Genomic DNA, 12,647 nt, shown 5'->3' with positions numbered 1-12,647 from the left:
AGGCGGAGGAACTTATTTATGGAGTGTGTATGAGAACGAAATCAATATCGGGGAAATATAACCGGCGCGCCTGAGATAGCTCGTGTGTGTGTAACGCTTCAAATTTTTCATCACCGGCCCGGAAAAATGTCGAACAGCCGATAAAGGCGGTCGTGATTAGATTGATGTACGTAACGTCGATTATTTCTAGGTGCTCATTAGATATGCCTGATGACGCAAATTAAAAAAAAAAATAGTGTCAAACTTGATATACATAATGAGATTTAACACTTGTTTTCACAAGTTTATAGATAAAATCCGACACAAACGCGAATAAAATAAATTTTGTATTTTTTTTTTCAATAAAAGTAGTTTTAGAAATCTATTAAAAACGTGTTATTATACATTTCAAGCCATTTATTTGTGTGCAAATGTAAAAATTAAAATAGAATAAAATACATCAATCTCCGATATAACGATTTCATGCTCCAACAGATTAGCACTGTTATTTTACAGAAAGGATTATTGAGAGTGATTCGCACACATTCGTATGTATTCTGAATAAAAATTTCATGCTTCAAAAAATTAGCTTGTTATATAAAAAGGATTATCAAAAGTAACTCACGTGTATGCGTATTACGAGACCTTATTTTTATATTTAAATAGAGTTTATTGGAAAACTATCTTTAAAATTTATACTATATTAATATAATGTATTTAATATAATTATTTGCAAAAAAAACAAAAACTAAATTATCTATTATTGCGAATTATTCATATTATTAACAACTTATTTCTTATTAAAACTATATCTTTTTATATACATATGTGTGTTTAAAATATAAAAATCTTTTATATATATATATATATATATATATATATACGTGTCATTTCATCAGATTGATGTACGTATGTCTTATTTTTAAAATTACGATAATCAGAAAGAAGTGACAGGCCAATTTAACATTAGTACTTCTGCTATTTGTTATTTTTTCTTCTTTTCTTTTTCTCGCAATCTTATTCCATTAGCAATTCGAGGGTTCGTTGTAACAACGTAATAACATCATCCCCCTCGTAGTAGTACGATAATTTTTTGCTCCGAATGTCTGTTCACCTTCTTTCAAATTTACGTCCGGGGAAGTTTGCAGCTTTGAACTCTCAAAGATTCTTATATCCTTCTGGGCCGTTCATTGCGCGAAAGGGTGAACTTTGGGGACGAAACTTACAAAAGTCGAACTGATCGAATACAGTGCCGGCTTTCCAGCGAATTCTCGACAGCTTTATCGGAAATTCTGTATGTTAGAAAAAGGCGGGACATATCTTAACAGAGGATTCGACTGCTCTCCGAACGATCCAGCAATTTTGCAAGCCTTACATTGTGCTATTCTTGAACATGACATGTTTCGAAACTTTTCAGGCGATAGATTTTTTCGTTTAACTGTTAAATTATATCGTGTCAGGAAAGTTTACGAAATGGTTAATTATTAAAAAAACTGTTTGTTTAAATAGCTAATTAGATGAATTTCATGTTATTCACATAACATAATTAACTATTATCATTTACTGTTGTTTTTCATACCTTTTAACCGTACCAGTCAGCGTATTTTCGGTAAGTTTATTAATATGTAAAAGTATTTTTTTTAAATTTGAAAAAAATTTATATACCTTTTTTATCCTTCTAAATAAAGACTGAAATAATAAATTTGCTTAAATATATTATTTTATCATTATTTATTTTCGAGAAATTGACACTGTTAGAAAAATTACGCACGAAAATAATCCAGTATAAGAGTTAAATATCGAGTTAAATATATACTGTATATTTTGATCTTACTAATCAATGAAATTTTGTTTAACGCTTTTAATGATTTTTTATTACTGCCTAATTTTTAATTTCGATAATCGCACACATAGTTTTTTTTAGATAAAAGAAAAATATTCCTATATAACTGTTTGTTATTCATACACGGTAAAAAACATTTTGTATTTTTGTTGAAATTTTCTCGTGTAGAAATTTTTGTGTTAAATTTTTAACATACTTTTATATTAATATAACATACTGTCGTTATGTTATTTTAACTTTTCTGCATTGAGTTAATATTCACCGTTTCTAAGAGTTAAAACAACACAATTAACAAATAAATCTTGCACTAATTCACATTTTTGTGTTAATTTTTTACATATTATTTGTGTTATTTGTTTACATATTTGCCTTCTGTTAAATTAACATTAAAATTAGAGTGGATAAATTGGGACACGAAAAATGTGTTAAATTTAACACAAAATTTTTTACCGTGTACAAAACTTTTTAATATTCCACGTAATTTAATCAGTATCATACATAAGTAATGAAATTAATTAACGATCATCAGGCAAATACATGATTACAGTGTGACAAGCAGCAATATAATTTTCATCGGTTTAATTGCGAAAAGTATTGGTTGTGTGCGACAGAGACAAGAGGAGAGCGAATATTAGGCAACTGTCCCCTGGACCGAAAGGTTGGACAGCCACAATGAAATAGTCGATTATCGAGATGGGTTACCATAAACTAGGCCGCGTGTTACCGAGCGCGAGCCAAAAGCCAGCGGTAAAATAGCCGCATGAAGGCTCGTCGCTCTCTTTTCAGCTTTTCCCCGCTTCGATTTGTCCGTCTACTTCCCTCCATTCGGTTTATCCCTCTAGTTGCTGCGCGATCGACCAGTGACCAATATCGGTCGGTTAGGATGTAATAAACCCTCGGGCGTCACAGATCATCCCTCCCCCGCAGTTCCGTTATTGAGGCAATATTATGTGACACGACGTACACGCGTGCGTCCCGTAAAATAGCACGCAAACGCGCGATGTGCAGGTCTGTACACGAAAACGAGCGACGTAATTCACTGCAACCAACGAGTAGAAGCCGACCGTCACGGCCAGACTGCATAACGCTTCACGAATAAAGCGAATTCCCGTTTACCACTGGCACGACAATCAATGTAAAGCCCCTTTGGCTTATCTATATCTCACATTCACTTCTTCGTAAAAATAATTTACTTGTTGCGAAAATGATCGCATATCTTGTATATATATATATATATATATATATATATATCATTATATTACAATCTACTTAATTCTTTACGTCAAAATATGTATCATTTTATTTTAATTTATATGAAAGAAGTTTTTAAGATTTTTAAATTTATTATCAGTTTTCCTCTCATCTTATTTTGTACCTACCAGAATATTTCACATTAAATATGAGTTCATGACTTGAATAAATATTAACCTTGAAGATGCAATGGAAATTTTAATAAAGAACAGCGTATAATCAAAACTGTCTTTGAGATACATTGAAATATAATACCAACTAAGTATGAATAGTTCTTGTATATGTATGCAAATTTAAACTTACTCGAACATCTAGTGTTATCATTTTACAATATATTGTGCATAAGATTGATTTTTTGGTTTCAATTTAAATTCGAATAATTATCTGATTATCTATTTGGAATATATCTTACTTTGAAATTCAAAATCAACGCCTAAGATGTTTAGAACTTCTAGAATTTCATGCGAAATATAATTTATCTAACAATAAAACCAGAATATATTATGTATAATCAGAAGAAAAGTTTTTTAATAAACACGAATATATGTTTGAGCAAGTTGATCAGAATGAAGAAACTGTCAGCACTGTCACTTCTTCGGGATTTCAAAGGAATCTTCACTTTATTGTCATTTATTACGAGATTAAATCAAAGTCATGCAAGTCACTTCCTTTGGAACGACTCGTATTTCAGACGTGTATATCCGTTCAATTCAACTCCCGTGCAGTTTCACAGAACTTTCGCACTTTAGCAGAACTTTAAGTTAACTGCGCAATTCTTCAAGGCCACAGTTCGCGTCATATGTGTCGACAGTTGTCGAAACACCGTTTTCTTAGTAGCAGCAGAAATTATCTTTTTTTTAATTATTTATTGAATAACAGAACTTGACAATTCAAAAATCAACTGAAATTTTAATGATCCAAAAATGTCATACATTAGACACGTTTAAAGCTGCAAAATTTAATAGCACAAGTGATATAAAATTTACAAAAGAATTGTTATCATCCGAATTGATATCTTTGAACATTTCAGAACGGATTCTCCGTGCCAGACAACTTGGTTTCATCTAGGTGTATCTCGCGAAGTAGATCTTCCCGCGACTAAAGGATGCATACAGTTCGGATCTGACGCTACGATGGGTTATTCTGGTTTGCTTATGCGAAACTCCCGAACCTGGAAGCCAGAGTGCTCCGATGGCATCTTCCGAAGTGCCGTGCGATGGAGTCGGGGAAGAGATCTCACGTGTTCGCCTGTCAATATAGCGTTGGAACGGTGCACTTTACGTGTACGCTGTTTACTCAATATCAGATTACCTTAAGAGATGCACACAGCTCCACGCGAGATGCCTCTTTCCGTCTCTGCGTAAATCGTTTAAGTATCACAAATGTTCGATGCATCAAGCTCGTCGAACATTAATAGCACTGATGTGGGATGCTAAACTTTCCATATCGATCGGACACACATTGATAAAATTATTTGTTCCTGTGAAATTTATTTTTTTTTTTTTAATAATCTCTCAAGATGACTATTTATATTTTTACAAGTTTCTTGCATACAACGATAGCAAAGTTGATCATTGCTTATACGTAGCAACTCTAGAAGAACGATTTTAACTGCGAATCATTGTAGAAATGAACGTACGATAATGGATGAAAGATCGCGATCTCTCAAAGGACTTGACGAGGAAAACTCGCCAAAACCGAAGTGCGAATCGCGGAGTCCTCTGGACTCGACTGACGGCACGAGCGGGCCACGGCAGGGTCGTTGGGACGGAGGGTGCAAAAGGGGTGTCGTTAAGAGAGGAGGTGGGGGCGCAATGCCACCCCAAGATAGAGGGAGAGAAAGAGGGAGGCTGCGGGAACGAGGGCGAGGGTGGATGTCGGACGCGCCGCCGCCTTGACGCTGTTTCCGTAGGTATCCACCTTCTCTACAAAATGCGAGAAGAAAGTCGCGGAAAAACGAAGTGTATCGGTAGATGGAAAAAGTAGAGGAAGTCGCACCGCGGCGAACGGCGACCGGTGAGGATGATAGGATGGCAACTCCATCCTCTATTCCAAGTTTCCGAGGAAGTAAGTGGAAATCGTTGTAGGTTCCCGTTCGCCAAACATGGACCCGTTGCATTCGCGCGATATCTCGACATTCGAAATTTCTCCTCTTTGTCGGAAAGATCTTCCTTTTCGCCTAACATAAAATCGCATATTCCGCTACACGAAAGTTCGATCCGTCAGCGAAACGTCGTCGTTCAGATATCGCGGAAACATGACGTCTACCAATGTACCATTAGAAATCAATGTTCGTCGCGAAGCGATTGGAGATGTGGTGCACAGGATGAAAAGTAATTGAGCTAAAAACCCAAGCTACCATATAGTGTCATAAAAATCAAACGATCATATGATCAATCGTTTTAATCGTTCTCGGAATCTTTAGTCGCGAATAATAATTTATGATACGTATCGCCTACTCGAAGAAAAACGGCGGAACGAAAAAATGGAGGCGGACAAGATAATTAATTTTATCGGCATTGAAAGAAGAATTGTAGTTTCGCCGAGGATTTAGTCCGAAGGTTCTAGAGAGAAGGAAAAGGCACGGCCAACGACTCTCCCACATCCATTCGTCGCGCGTCCCCCTTTTCTGTTCCCCTGCACTGCTATCCCTCCCATTAGCGTGCGCCGCGACGAAAAGGGAGAAATTAAAGCGAAAATAAAGCGGGAAAGGCAGATAAAAATAAAAAGTCCTTTCCGCACTGTTGGGTTAGGTTGGACTGGTAGCGAGACGCGGCAGCGGCAGCTGGATGTGTGTATATGCGTGTGCACGGGACTCTGGAATAGTTTCATTTACCTACCCGTAATTTCATAGCCTCTCCAACCACCTCCTGTCCTCCCGCATCGCCCACGCCGCACGTGGTACCGACGAGGAGGCTGCGATCCCACCGCGCTCTCGCTCCCTTCACTCCCTCACCCCCTCCCCGCTCTTCCCGTCATCCTATCTCTCTCGCTCCGGTCCGTCAAATGTCTTCGTTTTATTGTACCTCTCCGCGCCCGGAAGTGAAATTCGCGTCCGTGGAGAGCGTCGACCGTCGCAGTCCCTCATAATTCGATTCCACCAGGCACCCGGTCGCTGGCACCGACGCGAATTCTCGCGATTTCATTCGGAATTTAGTTAAAGGGCCTGCGCACATTACGCCGGATATGCGAAACAGCAATATTCAGCGGCGCAATATTTAGAGAGCGACGTGATTTTTATGTACATGTATATATAGAAGAAAAGATTAAACGCTCGCGCACATGTATCTTTTTTTTTTCTATTTAAGCATTTTTTAGGCATTTGTGTTCTCTCTAATAGGTCGCAAAATATATATTTTACATATCCTTCTAGTTTTTATATATTCTGATGAGCTTCCTCGGCTTCGTCATACAAATGTAACATGTTATATTAATAAAGCGCTAAATGCATCATGAGATGTTGATGAAATTAATATCCTGTCGCGCGTGATCCACATATAAATTCTGATATATATGTGCATATATATAACCGTGTAGCTTCCATCAAAATCTTTACCATATAATCACACACATACACAAACACAACGGATATGAGATAGATTGAAATAAACGAAACGTGCGGTCTATCTACCGATTAATAACATACAGCGTTGTGCCTTCTGTAGAGAAGAGGTACAACTTGAGAAAACATTTGGATTTGCGTTTGTGAACGCGAGAATGCAACTGCGCACAGGGAAAGATAAATAAAGGCAATGCGGTGGCGACATGAAAGCGAGAGAGAGAGAGAGAGAGAGAGAGAGAGAGAGAGAGAAAAAGAGAGAGAAAGAAAACGTGCATCGGCTCGAATAGTACATCCAAGAGTCATATTTCTCGAGAGTCCTCTCATAGGTGGGCAGGCTATCCGCCTTACCTTACCCTAGAATCGCGGAGAAAACCAGGCGAAGTAGGTATGCTCCTGACAGCTGGGAAATAAATATTTGCACGTATTTCAATGATTAATCTGTTATAAGTAACGCAGGACAACTGCCAATATGCGGTTTGGACGATTATTCAACTGTTCTCTCTTTCCATTTTTCTCCATCTATCGCTTCGTTCGATATTTAATAAGAATCTCGAATGAGATTATCGAAATCATAGAAATTATAGTTTCCAAAAAAAATGTAAGTTTTTAAGAATATTTTTCGTATTTATAGCTCTCTTAGAAAATTTTCAAACATAGTTAATACAATTTTACATGCAAAAAATTGTGTATATGTGTTTTATATTTACATTGTCTTTTGTTATTTTTCAATAATTTATTTAAATATATAAAGTCAATAACAGACAATTTGATTTAATTGAAAGAAGAATGTAAACGGGATATTCAAACCAATTTGGAGAATTTATATGTAATCAACATAATGATTACTATTATTTATATGTAATCAAGATAATGATTACTATTATGATTAATTAAAACGTATTATTAAAAAATATTTGCATTCATTACACTACTGAAATCACGTGTGATAAATGACTTTGGGACACAATGTGAACGGTCGTTCCGCTAGGTAATGCCCTTCGTCCGGCACAAATCGTCACGAACGAGACGCGCTTTGGTACAGAACCGAATTGAATCTCCACGAAATCCCGGTAGGCGTTCCGCGTCATCGTTCCAGCGCAACGTTGCTCCAGTTGACGTTTCAGATTTCCGACATTAGCATGCGCCGCGCATCGCGCTTCGTCGATGCGTGTCACGTCGTCAGCCCGGCGTCGCATTCCTGTGGAAGCGCCCTTAAAGGGCGGCACGTTATGCCGTTTAACTAGCCTCTCTGTGGATCCCTTCCCGAAACGATCTCCGACCCGCCCTGTTTCGGAAAGGTCACTGATCGACATTGCTGGAAAGCAACGTTTCACAGAGAGGACTGCTGGTGTCGGCAAAAGCAGCGGTCGCGATATGTTTACTCTGTGAAAAATTATGTCAAAGTCGGTCACGCAGTGATTTATCTTTCTTAGAACGATATTTTCTACGTTCCCTTGAATGAATTTTTTCCTCCTTTCTCATGATATCCTGTAAAAAATCACGTATATATACGGAAATAGAATCGAGCGGCAGGTGGTACCGAGTCACGTGCGACAAATCCTTAACCGACGAACTTTCCGACCGAGAGAGTATTCTAAAAGTCACCCTTTTAGTTCTGCTTCGAGACGGCAGCTCGTACATCTTGCTTACTTCTCCTTCCTATAAAGCAACGAATTCTCGTCTTACGCGCGGCAAACTTATTCCACGTAGATTGTCGAGGACGAGAAGAAATGACGTTATCTACGAGAAGCGTAAGATCAGCGCTCGGGAAGATAACCAGGGAAGGTGGAATGTGGTCGCGAAAGATTTAAATCTATTGGAATTGATACCCCACTTCTGAGGAGATTATAGATCGCGGCACTCTATCTGCGGAGTTACATTGTAAATGTAAGATATGGGCGCGACGTCGAACAAGGTATAAAGCCAAGAGGGGTAACGGCCAGAGGGGTTGAGCATCTCATCGTCTGGCATTTTTTCAAGATGGCGTGGCTCTTCGGTTATAGGAGCGCGGCACGGAGGGTGCTAATGTGCCCCCACGTGAAAGACTAACGGCCACGCCATTTTGCAACGAAGAAATACGATGAGGGATGGCGCATTATGAGATAAACATTATAAACCGCCTTGATACTCGCTTTCCATGACGTCACGTCGTTGCATGCCTTCGAAAACTTTGTCACCGATGGCTGAGCACATCCCGTGAGAAAATGCACATATATTTGAATTTTTTCTACATTTAATATAATTTTTATAGTATATTTATGATGACATATATATTTTTAATATGCAAAGGATCCATTTATTCGTCGGAAGCGTTCAGCTAGAAAGAATCGCGAATCTTACAGTGCAGTTGTGAAGCTAAAAAAAACACAAGTACGAGATATCGCGAGAGCTATATAGTATATAGAAACGTCTCGTGCAGTTTCACGTTTCAGTCGGGAAACGGTCTATAAGCGGCGGACTGCTGTAACGCTGTTGTACCTATCGCCACGAAATAACCTCAGCATTATTTATTTACGCATCTCTCTTTCTTCTCGAGTCGACCATTGTCCAGGCGCAATGACATACGTATATATCAACGAACCGTAACCGTCCGTCGATTTTTCTTACGAGCTGCCGTATTACACATCGACATTTCATTTTGTATCTGTGAAAGTAGAAAGTAGAGAAATGGAAGAAAAAAATATTGTGTTAAAGAAATTTTCGTTAAATTTAGTATTTCTTTAATCTCTATTTTATTTTATAATTTTGAAGGCTGTATCAATAGTTTTAATTTCTGCGTCCTTGCGGATGTATTAGTATTGTTAATTCTTTTCTCCTAAGAAAAAAAAAATCTTTTTTTTATCGTTTAAACAAGTAAATAAATGAATAAATAAATCTATCAGTTTGAATGCAATAATAATTTTTAAGATTAAATTGCGCGGTCGTCGTCTCTTAAAAACTTGGCATCGTGATTAATGCATATTATATTAGCTGTTTGAGTAATTATATATTATTAGGATTTTTGGTTTGTGTGTGTGTGTGTGTGTGTGTGTGAGTTAATACATGACGATAAGAAAAATAGAGAGAAAAATTGTCGAAACTATATTAGGCGACTTTGTTTTCTTTTTCTGTGTTTGCACCTATCCACTGTGAATTATTATCTACGACAGATCGTGATAATTTGACTCGAATGTTTAATTAGACCGCTAATGTAAACGCCCAACAAGTTAATAATGCTCGCGGCAAGGAAAGTGGCAATCTCATTGGTAATATGTATAAAGCGCATTAATATCACTGACGTGATTATTCCATACCGTTCTCTCTCTCTCTCTCTCTCTCTCTCTCTCTCTCTCTCTCTCTCTCTCTCTCTCTCTCTCTCTCTCTCTCTCTCTCTCTCTCTCTCTCTCTCTTTCTCGCTATGCTATATTTAGGAAGTTTCTTCTGTTACAATGTATGTATAACAATGTATAATAAGGTTATTCATTGTCGTGGGATAATAGAGAATAAAAATTATTTGAAGGTTCTAAAATAAAGTTTATAAGAACTTTACAGTGTAATTCTTTGAAAAAAATGCATGAATAAATTATATAAAATAAATTTTTTTTTGATTACAGACAGCGCAATATTAATTATTCTAAATTTTTATTCATAAGACAGGATAGTTGACAAGGCGGATATTGCACTTTCTGTAATTAAAAAAAATTATTTCTGAAATATTTTTATTTCTATTACTATTTTCATTTAAATATATATATATTTAAACAAAAATAGCAGTAGAAATAGATATATATTTTAGAAATAATTTAGATAATTTTAGTTGTCTGCGAGTACGTACGATCATGTTCGATTCGTAATAAAGAACTATAACTTGACTAGAAGTTTTTATATTTGGCCACACAACGTCGCCATAAATTGTATTAGAGGAATTTACGGAGAGTTATAAAATAATGGACGCGAAGACCTAGTTAAGAAAAGCCAGCGGTTGCTTTCATTAGATGCATTATTGATTCTGTTACTTTCAGTTATTATAGGTAGAAGTTTATATTTTTCTCTCTGTGTCTTTTCTGAAATTTAAAATACAATAACAGATATACATTTAAGGCAAATAATAATCCTTTTAAAAATTGAAATAATTTTCGTTTTTTCGACCTTATCGTATTTTAAGCCCTGAAATATATGGATCTCACGTGCACGACGTCGGCAAGCGTAGCTAAAGATATCTAGAGGCATTTAAATAATACGATAAAGAGACATCGCTGCCCGGAAGGGGCTCTGAGAAATTTGTAAACGAAGTAGCACCCGATAATCTCTCCCAGCTATGGTTTCTGCGTGCACGAGAACACTCTTCTGTTTTCTCGACGAGAGAGACTAACGACGGTTTTCGCCCTCTTATCTGCTCGGTCACGTAGAGGGAAAGGAGGAACGTCGCACCGTCGCGGTTCTTCAGAACGATGCGAAATGCGAGGAGGATGTCAGGGGGATAGAGAGCGGAGGAACAGATAAGGATCGCCGGCGTCCCCGGTTAATTTAAGCTTGCTAGGAAGTGCCGTAAATAGGAAATGTCACGGCGACGATTCCGCTCTTCTCCCCTTACTTCCGGGGTTCATAGATATGGCGCGTCGCGGAAGTCGTCCTTTGGAACAGGCCGAGCTGGTCAAAAACAGTGTGACGTACGAAGCGGTGGACTATTTGAATAGCAACATCTGCGTTGTATGTACAAGTGTTTACGCTGACGTAAGGAATTATTCATGCATTGCAATATCTATCTCTTCAGTCTCTTACCCAGCCGTCTTTCAGAGATGATCTACTCGCATAGTATCAACAATCATGGCTCCTTCTGATGCTATCCAGCTTATTGACAAATATTCAAAGCGTGAAAATTTACAGCAGACTTGGCCTTCGGCGAAAGCAACACGCTGTGATCGAGTATATTTTTTTTCTATTACCAATTCATTGGCAAAAGTAACACGTCGCGAGCTAACTCGTTCATTCTACGTTCATCATACGTCATGTATAAAATATAAAATTAATGTAAAAAAGTTTATAAGAATAATGTTATGCAAAGAAAGTGCACGATTAACAATAGATATTGTAAATTTAGATTTTATTATTCATTAAAGCAATTCTTCCTTATCCTCTGCGTTGTTATAAAATATAATAATAATAAATATTATATATATTATTAGTACATAAGACATTAGCTCTTTACATCTTTCATCTTCCTCTTTCTCTCTCACTTTCCTGGCAAACCAACTCGCAGTACAGAGCACATATAATGCGTGGTAATCGGTTCCCATTTATTAGCTGCGCTCCTATCACGCTCGTAACTTGTGCCTTCCACCATACTGGGCCTAAAGCATTGTTGAAGTATCCCTGCCGCATACACCGAGAGGAGATACTGTACACAAATCACAACAAAGCCGGTGCATTAGCGCGACATCATCCTGAACCTTGTATAACATGTCCAGTATTCGGAGCGACGTAAACTACCATGGTAAAGCCGCCCGGTCTGTACCGACCACGAGAGCGCATCGATCGTGTGGAGAGGAAAATTTACAAACGCCGTTCAATTCTCTTATAATGGCGCAGCGAGATAAAATCGGACGCGAATCCGCTGAGATCGCCGCCGAGGATGCTGCCGCGATCGGCGATTTTTTAATCGTCGCATTCCATGTTGAAAACGAATCTCACAGTTGCAACGTCATCAATGCGGAAATGGCGAGGCGTATCGTCATTCCCCGGTTATATCAACAGAGCGAAATTCTACCATCCAGTCCATTGGGAGGTAATACAAACACTGCAGTGTAGGAAACTTGGATTTTCATTTGCATACTCGGCTAGGAGACGGCGGAGTGCATACTAGGGAGTGTATTATACATGCTTTCGAATTAGCATACGCTTGGCATTTGCAGTGATACAATTAACCTGGGCCGACGTAAGCTTTAAAAAGCGTGATTTTTTTTTAAATTCTTCAAGCACTTGCAAATATTCACGAGAAATTTGCCCTTTCAATACATGTCCTACCTTAAAGGT

General features: G+C 37.8%; 1 protein-coding gene across 3 annotated transcripts in view; it reads right to left on the bottom strand.

Moving 5' to 3' along the window:
- Ten-m (teneurin transmembrane protein Ten-m) overlaps positions 1-12,647 on the bottom strand; it is a 575,864-nt gene that overhangs the window by 479,843 nt on the left and 83,374 nt on the right. Inside the window, exon 1 of one of the 3 annotated variants that reach the window (XM_072894556.1) lies at positions 4,385-4,808. The exons of the other annotated variants lie outside the window; for them this stretch is intronic. The gene's annotated coding sequence lies outside the window, so the exon portion shown is untranslated. Of the gene's footprint in view, positions 1-4,384; positions 4,809-12,647 lie in introns of those variants that run through there. 3 annotated transcript variants of the gene reach the window in all.

This window comes from Anoplolepis gracilipes, chromosome 1, assembly GCF_047496725.1.
Source record: "Anoplolepis gracilipes chromosome 1, ASM4749672v1, whole genome shotgun sequence".
NCBI lineage: Eukaryota > Metazoa > Arthropoda > Insecta > Hymenoptera > Formicidae > Anoplolepis > Anoplolepis gracilipes.
The sequence above is the reverse complement of the archived record's forward strand: the minus strand, read 5'-3'. Positions and strand labels throughout refer to the sequence as shown.